Source organism: Dromaius novaehollandiae, chromosome 2 (assembly GCF_036370855.1).
Source record: "Dromaius novaehollandiae isolate bDroNov1 chromosome 2, bDroNov1.hap1, whole genome shotgun sequence".
Classification (NCBI taxonomy): Eukaryota; Metazoa; Chordata; class Aves; order Casuariiformes; family Dromaiidae; genus Dromaius; species Dromaius novaehollandiae.
In genome coordinates this window covers 126933815-126950214 of record NC_088099.1, presented here as the reverse complement: position 1 = coordinate 126950214, position 16400 = coordinate 126933815, and the positions used below count along the sequence as shown (strand labels likewise).

The window sequence follows — 16400 nt, the reverse complement described above, 5'->3', positions numbered from 1 at the left end:
ACTAGAATTACCTAAAACAGAGAATGTGAAAACCATCATTAGTGGTCAAGGGATCCTTTCATTTTTAAAGGGATATTCTTGTAGGCAAGGAACAAAACTCAGAACAGATATGGCTTGGGATTGCCTCTCAGTGGTAGGATTGAGTGAGTCAAATTGCAGCTCGGGCCATTGGAGAAAAAAAGAAAGTGCGCTTTTATACGGGTCTCAGAATTTTCAGAATAGTTATTGGACTTTTTTGTAATTTTTATAAAGCATTATGGTCCCTTATCATTGAGCATAAACAAATGCACTTATATAACTGAAAATCTCTAAAGCACATGTGGGATTCCAGCTCAAGGGTAAAGTCAGAATGTTGGCAACAACAGTCACTTTTAAAAAATAAAGAGATGATTTCCAAGAGAAAGGCAGTCAAGCAGAAAACATCTTCTTGGAATTCATTTGAGCTAAAGAGAACTATTACTGAATTATCAGTTTTTGCTATCAACTTTTAAATAAACTTTTTAATTTACATTAATATCTGTAAGGCATGCAGAAGACTACTAGTGATGTTCCTGGTATGCATGATATTTTGTATCTGTTGGAGAGTCACGATAAATAATATTGGCAGTATATGCTGGGGCTGCAAGCATCATACCACCTGTTCATTTCTCTTTAGGAGGTAAGAACTGCAATTCTGGTCCAGACAAAGGCATCATCTGAAGATTTGATCTGTAGCTCATGTTTAGGGAAAATACCAAAGAAACAAGATGGATACAGAATTATCTTTCTCTTGGAAGAGCCTCCTAGCTTCCAGTGACCATCCACTTACAGGTAGAGTTTACAGAGCTGTAGGTTTTATCTGGACTGTTACATTTACTATTCACTGATCAACTCATCTCCACGGTTTTGTAGATCTGTCCGAATCTATTTCTATTTTTCTGCAACATTGAGAGTTCTGCAGCTCTCAATGATAAGACTTTCCACTCTTATGGGTAATGTGAAAATATACTAATTTTGGCTTACTATAAGCCTGCTACCTGATAATTTTATATGTTGTTTCTTCATGTGATATTTAATAGTGATTTACTATGTTTCATTTAGGAGTTGGGAAGCATACAAGAAAAGATGATTTCTCTCCTTTTGGATTTGCCAGTCAGCTGTCAGATGAGAGATAATAGGTGAGTTCTTTGGTAGTCAGGACTAGAGTGTTGGGGTTAAAAGTAGTTAATCTGCAAATTATATTATTAGGAATTTGGTAAGAGTGAAAAATGGGGGTGGGGGACTACATGACACCTACTGGGCAAAATTTCAATTTGATTTTATGCATCCTATTTAAAAATAAAAAACATTTTGGAAACAAAGAGAAGCTTCATAATGATATTCACCACTTCCTAAATTCAGAAGGAAGAGGAGAGCACTGAGAAAAGCTCCATTTTATAGACAATGGTGAGAATATAGTGTCTGGGAGTGACAGGATCTAATCAGGAGGAATCAGAATCTCCAACATCCCACGTACTTGAATGATGAGAGTGCTTAAATGGGTATCACTGAGCACAGAACAGAGTACGGGGAAAGGAAAGATGATAAAAATCCTGTTTATCTGTTTAACTTGCCTAGGTGAGAACATTTCTATATTAGATATATAGAAAATAGAACATTTTGTACAGAAATATTGAAAATAAATATTTCTGCTTTTTTTTCTTTGTGACAGATGTGATGACTTTTTATATAGGATAAATTTTACAGTCAAGGATCAAAGACTGCAACTGTCCATAAACTGGCAATTGTCAATGAGATCTGATATGCAGGTATATCCGATTTAAACTTATTTTTTCTGTTATAAAGAGAAAGTGCCAGCGTGTATCCTAAATTCTCAAAATATTGCTCTATCAGCTATACAGATAAACTGTTATTATGTCAAGGGTGAATATCTTAGGCACCAAAGACAACAGATTTAAGGTTGCATTGTGAAAATGTTGTCTACCACAATTTGTTGTCATTCTTGATTTTCAAAGTCTAAAAAATGATATTATAAAAAAACCCCTTCATTTTCTTGTTTCCAGAAATGTAGGTGATGTCACGCTACATATTTTGGAAGGACAGAAAGCACTTTTAAGTAACTCTGTATTGATGCACCTGGGAAACAATGTTTAAACAGCTTCCAGGTATGATAGCATGGCTTTTTCCCTTCCCAGCTTTTGGCTCAAAGGCCACAAAAACGGTACGAGTGACAGAATGGCTGCTAGTCCCTTCAGTGTCACTGCATTGAAATGCTTATTGCTCTGTCATAGATAGAATACCCCCCCCCCTTTTTTTTTTTTTTTCATACAATTGGGTTGAAAGTGCAATCTGGACTATGATAACCTCCAATGGGAGTTGTGCTATTTGATTTGACTGGGAGAAAGTTTTATCACTGTAATTAAAACAGTGGCTTTAGCACATAAGTGGCCTCAGAGTCTGCTTTATTTATTTATTTATGGAATGATTCTGAAAAAAAGCAGATTCTGAGGTGATTTCTAGTCATGGGTGATATTAATATCTGTGAAACTTAAAATAAAATAAAATAAAATGTTTATTATTTATTCCAGAAAAGATATCCCATTGGTCTTGGAGAAAAATGCACTCAATAAATTGCTGGACATGCGAAGTTTCCTAAGAAATCAGTTTCAAGTATAATCACAGCAACTTAGTTAGTTAATGCAAGTTAAGATTTAAAGATTTAATGCAGGCTTAGAAATCCCATAATTGGAGATTATATTCCTTTTCCTTCAGTGAATTTATCTGTTTCATTGATTATTTTCTTATTTCTGTTGTGCTGGTGAAAGTTTGTCAAAATGAGTATTTACTGGCATAGTAGTTTCCTAATGTATTTTATTTTCAGATTAAAGCTTTTTATTGCAAGAATTGAACACAATAGGCACTAACTCAAACTCTATCATTATTAACTTATTTAAAGACATGCATTACAAATTCTGGAATATTAAATTGCACCATACAAAATGGCATATGGTCTTAAGTTGCTGTATTCTCTCTCATACATATATCAGCTTTATTATGCAGCCATTATCCATCCAAACAGTCCTATTACATTCCTTAGGACTACTCAAAGTGGCAAGGATTATTCGTATCATAGAGGGAATGGGACTTTTCAAGCTGCTACAAAACCTTTCAGCCATTTTGAAATTTCTAAGAAATATTTGGACTGCTGTTCATATCTTTGTAATATATAGAAAGCCATGCATGTACAGACTTTTGTAGTGCAGAAACCAACTAGTTGTTATTCAGTGAAGTGCCAATTTAAATCTGCTTAAGCTTTTGGATTTGCTTGAATGTAAATGAGATCAGAATCTGGCACTTTGTGTTTTTTGTATGATAGGTGTTTGGTACTTTTAGGGAGGTTTTAAGTGTTTTTCTAAGAGAATGGGAGCTAGTTAATCTGTGATTTATGTTGCAGAAAGTTCTCAAGGCTCTGAAGAATGTAGTCACATATCCTCATACCTGGAGCTGGGCTGGCTGAATAGGTTTACTGCTTCATCAGCTATGCCAGCTGAAATGTTTGTGTGATTTTTCCCTAATCCATTTTGATCCAAATTTGATGGGCAAGCACAGAGTAACTATTTAAACTCTCTGAGCTAAACCACCTTATTTTAATTGAAATGTGTTAGGAAGCAATCATAAGCACAGCTCAACCAGCAAACTTCAGACTGTCGTAGTTTCCAGAAGGGGAATATGGTACCAAGGAGACAAGGAGAAATCTGGCATATTTGTTACCAGAAGAGGACAAATCTACAAAGTATTTAAATTCCCACAATAATGTAGGTGGAAGAAATTATAACTAATTTGAACTGTTGTGTTTCAACTGTGATTTCACTGTTAATTTAACTCCACATATTAGGAAAGTTCCTGAAAGCATTCGCCTTTCAGGGTTCTATATAGCAGAAAGATAGAGTGTTCAAAATGTGAGTGACATGATGTAACCACAGAAAAAGTAGACAAGTAGAGCCAGCAAGTGTTAAAGCTGATCTTATAAAGTATTCTACAAGTACTTTTTTGCTTGTATTTCAAAAAAATAAATTCATAGTTGTGCTATGAACAGATATATCAAGTTACTTACTTTACTGATCAAAATGGGGGAAAAAAAAGATTCTTCTGGGAATACTTTTATCTTTAATGTGGGATGAAAATTTTACTTATGCTTCTTGTTATTTAATTATTGATGAATGTAAAGTAAGTGGGGTAGAGGAGTCAGTTTTAAAATATTTTTTTCTAGGCCATATAAAAATTAAAAGTAAGGTTTTCCAATAAACCAAAGCATCCAAGGTGTAAGCATCAGTAGGAAACCCAAAATTATACTGGTACCAGTTATCTCCTTACAGTGAAAAGGTATTTGATTGGGTTGAATATCTCTGCACATGTGCAAATGAACTAGAAAATATATGTGCGACAGGAGATATATATGGCAAATCTTTCCTTTATTTCATGTCTAGAAAAAATGAACAAAATCATTGGTGGGTTTTTTTTTTCTTTTGGCTCTCCACAAACAAAAAATAAGGGGAGAAAGAATGACTACAAAAAGATAACATTTTCTGGCTGATATTTATCAGCTTGGTTAAAAATAATTTTAATTAATTTCCAGTTCCATTTGTTCTATTCACCCTGGAAAATGTTGTCAGCGATGCTAGTTAGGGATATCACTTTTGTTTACAAGATCATGTAAACATGTATAAATGTAACCCAAACACATAGCTAGCCTGTACTACATTCTCAAGACTATTTCTACTTCCCTTCTATTTTCCCTCTGACTTCCATTTTGATATATCAGCTGTTGCATCCTGCCTTGAAATTAAACTGTGAGCCTTTAAGAATGGTATGTAGTAATATAGGCTCATAGGTCTGATAAGCCCTTTAGTCAAAGAGGGGTAATAGATAAAACAGCCGCAGCAACAGAAACTACTCTTTTGTTACCTTTTTCTTCCCCGTAACTCTATTACTGTTCATGAAAACTTCATCCCTGTAGGAAGATTCATTTTTCCTTTGTTTTTACTAGTTTTAGTTGTTTGAATTTGTTTTCTAACCTATTGTAATTAGAATCCTATAATACTTGTTCAATGAAACGTAAATCTCTTGGACTTCAGAGGTGTTAAATGAAAGTAGAACTTAGCTCTGCCACTGGAACTTACTTAAGTCTCTGTGAGAATCTTGCCACTGGATACTTGTACGTAAGAATCAAACCTAGAATCTTACTTCATTCGGATAGTGAATATACTAATCCAGACTAGCATTTTCAGCTCTCTATTTACTATATGTTCTTGTTTAATGGATATGCACAATGATTGCAAGTTGCTAACCAAAGAAATTAATTTTCCTTTAAAAGTTGTCAATTATTATTGGAAATGTTCAAAGAAGGGCTTTTTTAATTATTATTTGCTTTTTTTTTCCTTTAATCTGCTTTTAGATTGGAGAGCTGGATTATCCCCTCTTGTGGATATGCTGGCAATATTATTGATTGTTGGGAAAATCAACCCTTAGAAAAAGAATGATTTATAGTATTTCAGAAAATAACTAACAAAAGACCAGTGGGAGCTGGTGGCAGCCCTTGTAGCAGATGGAGTTTTCTTCAGGGTGACTAGGTTGAAGTATTGTCCCCTCAGGTTGAAAAGTTGCTCTGCAGAAATTCTTATTGCACAATTCTTAAAGAATCTTCCTAGAGCACAAACCCACCTTTTAAGCAAGAAAGTCAGGAGGAACCAGGTGGCACTGCAGAATAACCGGCCCTCAGTCTGGCCTTGCTAGTCATTTTGCCAACCTCAACCCTTTCCCGTTTTCCACGTTGGCTTCTCATTTCATCTTGGCCTTAGAAGCTGTAGAGCCATAAATTGGTCATCACCATGGTGTCTAGTTTTCACTGCTTCATATCAGTCAGGCATAAGCTGTATGTTTGATTATATGGGGCAATGTGATGCCATGCCAATACAGCGGTCTGAAACATTGCAAACACCTACTTCCTCCTCAGTGTTTCTAACAATGTTATGGCACTATGCTATTTTATGCAGAAGTTGCTATCAGCTCGAGATGGTACTTCTCCACATAGTACATGCACAGTCAGCGTAGGCATAGCAACTATTCACTGTGCTCAGGTCAGTGGCCACAGGCCTTGGTATCACAGTAAGGCCAATAGGAAAGCCATGCTGAATAATTTTCTAAAATGTTATCATTTGAATACACCTCCATAAATAATAAAGGAAAAGAAGCTTAAAATTCAGCATAATAATACAGTATATTTTTAATATTAGTTGTACAATTAAACATTCAAAATGCATATGCTCTGAAGGCCCAATCCTGAAAAATCCTTTTTCAATTAATCTTGAAACAATTTTTTGGATTCACATTCCATGAATGGAGTTCTTCAAAGACTCTGTCCCCTAGTTTTTTGTTTTATTTACCATTGAGGCAAAATATTCCTTTTATTTTCATTATAGAATTTGTAAGTACTCTATTATTTAACTTTTCAAATTGCTTTTTGTTTTTTGTTTTTTTTTTTTTTTTTGGCCTGATCCTGTCTCCCAAAGTGATGCTTTGATTTTTTGTGGACAATTAAATAACTAGAAAAATGACTAATTACAGGTATTTAATGCTGAGAGTTTACCTTTCTATGCTTTCTCACATTAAATCCACAAGTGTTTTTGTTTAATTTAGTACAGATGAGGGTCTGAATTCTTCCCTTCTCCAGAAGGCCTTGATTCTACATATCGTTGAACACTGTTAGAGAAAACCAACCAGTCTTGCACTGTTTAAGTTGCAGGGTTTAGCTACTGACTTCTGTGTGACTCTTGGTACAGAGAAATATGTGGCTAGCTGATCAGTGTGAGCCAACATTTTTGCCTGCAAGGTACAAAGCACTGGGGAGGGTGGAAAAAATGGTTATGTGATTCTCCTAACTCCCATCCAGAAGAGGAAACAGGCAATTAATGCATTTTTGAATGCCAACAAGTAAATGCAAATTGTGTGCACCAGTTACTCTAGGATTTTTAGTTGTTGCTATTGCTAGCCTAAGTAGCAGCTGATTTAAGTATGTTTAAGAACTGTATTTCGAAGAAACACAGAGTAGAGGCAGCGGTGAGGTTTCTTTTGAACCCCTGGTAGAGAAATGTGTCCAAAGATTCTAAAATCAGCATTTTTCAGCCAGCTGCTTAGTGCCCCATGAACTATTCTTGGCAGTATTCCTGTTTGTTCATAAGTCTATAATGTCTGCTTTCACAGCTTATTTCACCTTTATTGGATCATGGATAACAAAGCCTAGTGCTTATTCTAGTTCTTCTTTCCAACCTTCAGCTATTATATTGCTGTGCTGGAAAATGGGTGTCATGTTATTAGGAAATTTTTTTCTCCTACTGATATCTCACAGTTATTTTTAAATTCACAATTACATGATGATCTGACTACCTTGAATGGTAAAGCCATGAGTCAGGTTAAAAGCGCTTTGCAATACGTAAGTTTATAAATATCATTTTCTGTTAGAAAAAATATTCAAACTTATAGGTAGAAAATGTCAAGTATGCAATGAAATCAAACTGAAGTTAGAAATGCAAATAGTGTTTTAAGACAATTAAATACACAACCCTTGGAAAGCTGTTTTTGAATTATACTACGTAGATTAATTAGCACAACTGGCAAGAGCAAATGATATGTAGCAAAAACAAAAAATGAGATATTACAATAGGTAAACACTTCTCTTAAAATTATAATTTTCCAAATCAAAGTATTATCTTACTACAGAGTTAATTATCAAATATTTATATGGAATACAATTTTTTAAAATTATTTATCTTTTTGCTTATAGCTTTGATGCCTTTGGGTCCAGTTCATGTTCCCCATTGGACTAAACCAATCAAATGTGATTGTAGAGAAGAGAGTATTTCCTCTACAAATATATGATATTCTACTGAAAAAAACAGAACTGGTCATCCAAGCTTGTAAGGTAAAACAGTATTGTAGTAATGACTGTGAACTTAATACAAATAAGCAAATATGCTACACTACTACAATATATTTCATATATCTTTCTAATTTTATAAAATGTATTGGCAAAGTAATATGCAGAATTTATTTGAATTATAACACATGAGAACAGAGAGATAGAATTACAGTAGAGATTCAAACTGAAGTTCTTAGATTTTTTCCTTTGGTTACTTTTTTGAGGTCCCCCCCCCCCCCCAAATGTGATAAACCTTACACTTTTTCAGACTAAAAATGAATAGATTTAGCTATAATTAGGGTATTTACTTTGGAATCTTACCTGTCCTAGAGCATCTTTATTGCACTGGGCACCTTCACAAAACTTGATGTAATTGTTATGCTGCATAACCAATTGATTTTGTATTTCACCACTGATTTCCAAATTCAGCTTGCACCAGACAAATATGCACTGGAATGCAAGTTCCTTAAAGGGCAGCATAGATTTCCCTCTAAGAAATATGGTCATGAGAAAATTGCCCCTTCTTGATCATAAAAGAAATTTTACATAGGTCTTATGAGGGATTTGTGCAGTTTCCTTATGTTCAAACAGATAATGTGGTCACATTTCTCTAGTCAAAATCTAATTTAATTCAGAAAGAAACTGAAAGGAGAAGATCTTTCATAGCTTGGCATCTGGACCCTGTGATTACCTTCGAAAGATGACGAGAAGCGGAATGAAGTCATGCGTAAATTGAACTCTGCTTCAAAAAAGTATAAGCAATATTTTTGTCAAATAGAAATAAAGCATTCTTAAATGTAATGTTTGGGCCTTTTTGGTGTTTTGTGAGTCCTTTTTCATGGTAACAGTGTCAAAAAAAGAAGCAAAGCTATCTTTCTTATATGTTTGACCAAGCAGAAAGTAATGGAATAGGAAATGTGGAATATAACTATTTGGTATGCTTACCTTTGTAATGACTTGCAGTGACGAGTTGTACTGTTCAGCACATACTGCTTTGTAATGTCAGGCTGAATTTTAGAAGATGCATAAATTTGGTTTTAGTAATCGGAACTGAAGAATAATGATATTCAAATTTAATTGTTCAACTTGTTCTTGCAGAGCAGAGGGTAGAAACTGTGGAAAACTGGTTTTAAAAGGACTGTTCTGATTTACTGGGCAGTGTACATACAGCTTTTTGAATATATATACTTATACCTGTACATCAGAGGGGTCCAGGCAACACAGAGGAAATATGCACGTTATTTGTGGAAAGCATTATTGGGGGCCTGTTTATCCTGTTGGTGCTCGCACTTCCATCCCAATAGTATAAGAAGCAGAATGCCCTTATCCACTACTCATTACTGTTTTGTGTCCATGGCAGCCAGCTAGTTACATTCTTCTGCCGTTGCTCTCCTTGTTTCATCTGTTACTGTTAGTTGCCTGATGGTGAAAAAAAGAAAAGAAACGTTCATGTCAAAGTAAGCTGATGAAAGGGACTTCTCATGTTTGAAGTCAAATTTCCAAATTTTAAAATTTTTCCAAGAACATATCTATTTTGTTTTATTTAATGGTGAGACATATTGCCCCATGTGTGACTTGTTGGCCATTTACAAAAGGGATTCATGCTCCAATGGAGTTGTTGCAGCGACAAAGCTTTGTGAGGGAAACTGTCTGGTTCAAAACTGATGTAGACGAGGAAAATTCCTGCCTCTTTAGATAAAGATCCAGCTCACAGGGGATATCACTGCAGGTTCTTAAGGGTTCAAAACTCCACATTGATCGTCTAGTCCTCACATGTCCCAGTGGGCAGGGGACACGTAAGTAGTGTCCTTCTACAGAAGAGCCTAATTTTTAACAAGCTTGCCACATGTCCCACTTTACTCAGGCTTTCTTTGATAACGTAATGAGCTGAGAGTCTAAATTCTCTACCATATTGTGCAGAGGAGCTGTGAATATCCCTATTACTAAAGTTTTGCTAAATGCATTTTAAGTAAGCTTTCTATATTTGTATATTGCAAATGCAATTAGATTGCTTATCATCAGTGACTTAATAAGAAAAAAAAACCTTCTTCTTTTTAAAGAAACACTTTTTTCTGTAAAGTAACTTTTGCCATTCCACTTCCTTTCTCATTTGAACTTCATTCGGTCCATTTTTTCAAGAAGAAATTAAGTCTTTTGCTCTGTGTCCTTTCTCCCAACATAAAAATGTGTCCAGAGATGATTGCTAGCTACTTGTTGTGTGGAGAAGATAGGAAGAAGGGAAGAGGAGTGGCGAGGGAGAAAATAGAGGTATCCTTAGGCAAAAGAATGTTTTTCCCAGAGAAATAGAATAATGATAGCTGTGTTTCTGTGCTCCTGCCAGAAGAAAGCAGATGTAGAGGCTTCATAATGAGATCCTCACCTATAAATTGCATAATCCAGTTGGCCTCAGTAGAAATGCTCCTATTTGTCTCTTGTTTCACCAGTGCGGGAGAAAGGGTTTCCAGAACATCTCCTTAGCACTTTTCTTGAAAATATGAGATGAGGCTCTACATAGTCAACCAATTAGCATATACTTGAGTATCACATTGATTCCATAATGAGTTGGTCTGCTGTATACAGCATCTCTTGGTATTTTAAATCAGTCATAGCTAGCTTTGGTCACACTATTTTCATGCTGCCATATATGACAGAGTGACTGAATTTGAATGCAGGGGTGAATGTTTCCACCTACAAACAGACAATTCACTTGTAGTTCACTTTTCAGAATACTGCCCCTGAAAAATTGCTTGGGATATTCTTTAAAATCATGAATACAATGATGCCAGTGCACAATCATTGTAAATTTAATTAAAATCAAGTGACTATTTATGACAGTAGGTGAAAAGTTCAAATGCTTTTCCAATACTTAGTGTGTATATGATTCATAATAGTCTGTAGAATCCCTGTGAAAATGCATGTGTAGCTATTATTTTCTGTTATGTAGCACTGCCTTTCTCTAACATGTTAAACATTAGTGTTCACAGTAAGGAGTGTCATCCCATATATCTACTATACATTTCCCCTGGTGATGGATTCCAGTGATGTTAATCGTTATGCACCAATTTTATATGTTGCCTTAATGGTCAAGGCTGCTCAAACTTGGGAGCTCTCTTTTTTGCTACTTCTGCCCAGGAAAATGAGGAGGACTGATTCTTTGCTGTGTGTTTCAGAATTGAAAACCTCATTGGGTTAACGGGGTTACCGTTCCCAACCCAACTGTCAATCTCAGTACCTTGGAACATCAGGTATCACAGGTCAACCCACAGCTTGTTAAGCCATTTCAACAGTCCAGAAGTAGTACATGTTTAGTTAAAATCTTTAAAATCTTCATGCTGTACAACTTTCATTACATTTTATGTATTTCTCTACATTCCTTCTTAATATCACTGCCCTCTAACAGCATACGTTGCTCTAAGAATGATTAGAAATATCCTTTACTCTCCCCACTGCAACCAATTGACCTCCAAACAGCAACAAGAGAGATCTGGAAAATAACCTCTCTCAAATTTAAACTCTTATTGTAAGTCTGAGTTCTTCCTGGAGCTGGCAGTCACAGTAAAAGGTCAGTGCATTGATACATGGTATATTAGCGAACTGTACCTCATGTTAGCCCAAAACCGGTAGTGCTTGAGGTAAAAAGAGTGATAAAACGTCTCTGAAAACTTTCCTATCAGTATACTCGTTATGTGGGAAGGATGCTTTTGTGATGATGTGGGGAATCAAAGTAGTTATTCACAGATTCATTTTTGGTCTAACAATCAATTAATGACCCCAGGTCACAGAACTCTATTTTTTAATACCTCCTTATCTCTAAGCAGCTTAGGATAGTGATGACCTCTTGGTCTTTTTCTTTCCTTCTTCTTTTTTTTTTTTTTTTTTAAGATGTCAAGTGTCAAGGAAATTTATATTTGGGATTTGAAAAAGCTCTGCATTTTCTACAAGAGCAAGAAAGCTTTGATTAATTTTGATATGTTTTCATTGAAGACAGTATAAAATTATTGCTTATAGTAATGTGTCTAAAACATTTTCAGCCAACTTGGTAACCAGGCAAATAGCTCACTGCACAGCTGTTATGCAGCTCTTTAAACTGGTATTTGTTTAAGAGTCCAGCAGGAGGTATCAGTGGAAAAACACTTTGTGTTTAATGTAGTATGAGATTTTTGGTTCTGTTTTGGCATTGGACATTACTGGCACTTTGTGAAGTGGTATCAACAACATCGTGTGAGATTTCCATCCCTTCTCTTACATCTGTCAAATTCTGAAGAGGTACAGGTGTTTAACGGAAATGATAAATAAATAAAAGGTTTGATTTTGCTAACAGGAAATTCAGCGTGTTTCCAAATTCAAACTCAACCCCTTTAATTGTTCAAAGTGAGTGAAATCCAATAAATAAATGATGGAACTCTTTCATAGGTGATTTTTTAAAAGATTTCACTTTCAATTATCATTTGCTGTAGGTAAGTGTTTGAAAAATCTGGTTTCCAGATTGTTGGTATTCCAACTTAGTATTCGCAATTCTTAATTTACAGTTATCCATTTTTCTGCAATTTTAAGTTGTTGTTTTTGAAGGTGGTCTTGGTACCTATACATTTTGTTTTCATAAAGTGAAAGTCTGAAGACATCCTCTGTTCTCTAGACATTTTGTAAGAAGAAAAACAAATAAATGTCTTCCTTATAGGTTTTCTTGTGGTAGAACACTGTGGAAAACTTTCTCCTTCTCTGAGTGGATAAAATTTATATCTACCAAGAGCTTCAGTTGAAATGTTTCCCCTTAATGTAAATATCATATTCAGATTCATAACATTACAAATAATGCCCCTTAATTTTGCTACTGTAATTACAAGTAATTATTGAAAGAAGGCACAAAAAGTACTTTTAGTATAAATTATTTGGATATCTGGTGGGATTATTATGTGGTGACTGTGCTCATAGTACCACCAGCTGAGATTTTAAAGTTCAAATTAGAGCAAATATTACCAAACAAGAATTTTTACTGGATTTTGCAGGTCTTGACACAATAGTAGGTAGCCTTATGAGTATGCCCTATAATGTATCAATTTCCATGTCTAAACCAGATCTTAGTTTTGATTTGTCTGATAGAATCAGCTAATTATTTCTGTGTGCTGCCACTTTATCTGATTTCAGCTTTGCTGTCTAGAATTTTAAAAGCTTTGTCTTAAGAAGTGGACAAAAACTGCAGAACATCACTGTTTTTAATTCTCCCTAAAAGATAGTGAAAAAATTATAGTGACCTTGTTGTATTGCCATATCACAGGGATCCACCTTACCTTGCTACTTCTTTGCTACTGGGTAAAAATCCTCCTACTGTACTGACTATCCCAGTAAGTTCTTCAAGTTGTTACACCACAGTAGGGTAAAAAGTGACTAAATACCTCTAACATAAGTTTGCAGTTCCCTTTTGAAAGCAGAAAACATGACTTTTTTACCATTTTCTTCTGAACTGGGACTGGGACTAGAACTGGGAGCCACTTCCAAAATATCACTGGCAATGTTTCCAGACTCTACATACCAGCACTGCTCCAGGCAAAGACTAGGCAGGTGAATGGTCAGAACAGGCAACATTTTATTGTTTCTTACATTTAAAAGGCTAGACAACTGTATAAAGTCAGGAGACCCATATCTGATGAAAATATGTATACCCCCCTTCTCCTACTAGTTAAAGTGATTTTCTCAAGGATTGCATGAAACATTATAACAAATGCTGCTATAGTCTAGATTTGCCATATCTACTACATATCACTTCTCCAGGAATTGTTTCAGCTTCAATTTTGGTTGTTTTAAAATATTGCTTATTTATATTGCTGAATTTGAATAGCTGTGGTCTCTAGCTCAAGGATTCCTGTTACTGACACATTTTTAATTTGGTGAATCAGACTTGTGAGTTGTAATACTGCTGGAGTGCTGAGAGAAATACTCTAGATAGTTAAGGTAAAGACCTTTGAAAATAAGAACCAGACTATAAATTGAAGCTGATATCGAATGGGCCTCTTGTATAGTAAGTAAAGGACAGATGTCTCTTATCCTAGCTCTTGCAGCTTTGAAGGCACACAGCCAGCCAAATGATTTTCCAGTCAATTAACACTGCCTCATAATTGACTATATCTCTACTGAGTACTTGGTGTAGGATGGATGGCTATATACATTTGGTCTGATGTGGCACAGTTGTTCCAGGGGCCTTGATGATAGTGTTGACTTACACAGTGATGTTTGTTGATAAGCGATACAACCCTTTAAATTTAAAGCTATGTTTGACTATAATTCTAAATTTTAAATAATAGCATTTACATTTATAGACTGAGAGGAACAGCACATTAATAATTTTTTTGATTAACTTCTTTGTGATCATTCTTTCTTTCTCTGTTCCCTTGAGTAATGCCTGCTCAATCCTAGGTCTGTTGAGGCTGTTCACCCTGCAGGCAACTGTCAGAGGGAAGACAGACATGTAACTGTTACATGCTAAAAGACTGGATATATTTTTTTCAGGAAAAAATAAAGACTCTCTTCCAGAAGGCAAACTGTGCTGTGAATAATAACATGCCAACATGTTATTCCCTTTCCTCATAATTTTTCAAGTTCTGGGAAAAGTTGTTACAAGGACATAGCCTAGTGGTTTTAACATTTTAATCTGGAATTCTCTTATATAATGAATTACCAAATAAAAATTTCACATTAGTGTACATATTGTAGCTTCTGTATAGATATTGATGCTTTGGAGGGCTAAACAGCATTTTGTGGCCAAAAGAAAAAAGCCAACTGTTATGAAAAACACAGAAGTTCTTAAAGGAATTTTGTTATATTAGAAAAGATAGGGTTAGCTAAATATCTTTTCTTGGTACTAAAAAGTATTCATTGTTAGAATATTTTAAATGTACAGACTTACTGATATAGTCCACCCGCTAAATTCCTCACTTCTTTTTCTAATAAATTGTAAGATGTCAGATGATTACATATCTAACATATGATTGATAATATATAGAAACTATTTCTTGGAGCATTTTTATAACAACACAGCTCTCAGATACTTTGCTAATTTCTAAATAAGACCTACTCACTCGTCTACATGTATTTATTGCTGGAAAATGCAATTCTTTTTAATCTCCTGCTGCTGAGAAGCTCTGAATGTTGAATACTACAGTTATGACTTATTTTGAATCTTCATAGGGCAATGAAAAACAGTGGGAGACTTACAGCAGGTAAATATTTTTATGTTTTTAAAACAAAGATCCAGTGGTACTTCACTCTACTCTCAAAGCTAACAAATTATTGGCTAGACTTGTTATGTCAGAAAAAAAGAATGCACCTTTACTTTTGTCCATGCCACTTCAAACCATCTAGGGTCCTAATTATAAATGAACAGAACATAAAAATAACTAGCAAACACATTGGGGGTCTTTAGTAAAGGCTTTGATATTTTTGTTCATCTGAACTACACAAACTGTACTGAGATTGAGAGGAATAGAAAAACAGAACTGCATCAAATTCTTTGCCTTTCAAAGACTGAAAATTATACTATGAATGAATTATCTTGTATGAAATGAATACTTATTTCAAAATACATGATGAGGTCTCTTTTGTCTCATCCTCATCATTTATAAATACCAAAGAAAATGTTCCACAGTATTACTATGGGACAGCCTGTCTCTTTCAGTCTACTTTGAGCTTTGAGCCATATTTAAATAACAAATTTGAACTTGCTTGACATGTAATTCCAGCTTAAATAGGATATAATGTTTTAAACACATTTTCCAAGTCTTTATTACATATAATTGAAGCTCAAATATCATGCCTGAAAAGAGTTTTGGAAACTTTGACATTGTCATCTGACCAACCAAACCATGTTTGAAATTGTTATCACTACTGCATTTCTAAGTGAGCTCAAAGCTCAGTGCAGACAACCTGACAGGCAGCTACTTGGAAGTATTGTGTCTTAGTAACCTTAAACATGACTTTTCCTTTTGAACACTTTAGTAGTTGAGATAAAGTGGAAGCGTTTTGGCAGCCCAGCAGTCTTTGATCCAGTCTGTGGGGAAAAAATGGTGCTGAAGTGCCCCTTAGTCCTGGATTATATAAACCACACCCAGATGACAGCTATCTGTCCTTTCCCCCCGCTTCTACTTAAAACTATGGTTAATAGAAGGGCTTCATTTAGACTGAAAACAGCATGAGGAAAAGAAAAAGAATCACCTAAATGCCTTCAAAAATCCTAAAACGTCCTAGAGGCTGCCATAAAAATAAAAGGATAAATAACATTGTCTTATACTTCCTGTCATACTCCTGTCTGTTCAGCAAATCTTCCTACAGATGCTTCAGTATCTCCATTAACATTTCAGAGTCTCCATTAATATTTTAAAATTAACCTTAACTTTTAAAACTCTTTCCCTTTTTGTTGGTTGTTGGCAGGTATGAAGAGATAACATGTCTTGTT

The 16400-nt window shown here is 35.0% G+C and overlaps 1 long non-coding RNA gene across 1 annotated transcript; it reads left to right on the top strand.

Moving 5' to 3' along the window:
* The first annotated feature begins 1100 nt into the window (after nt 1-1100).
* On the top strand, nt 1101-8038 carry LOC112992261 (uncharacterized). Its single transcript, XR_003261483.1, has 4 exons — nt 1101-1157; nt 1691-1787; nt 2043-2144; nt 7820-8038. It is a non-coding gene; the product is annotated as an uncharacterized LOC112992261 (long non-coding RNA).
* The last annotated feature ends 8362 nt before the right edge of the window (nt 8039-16400 follow it).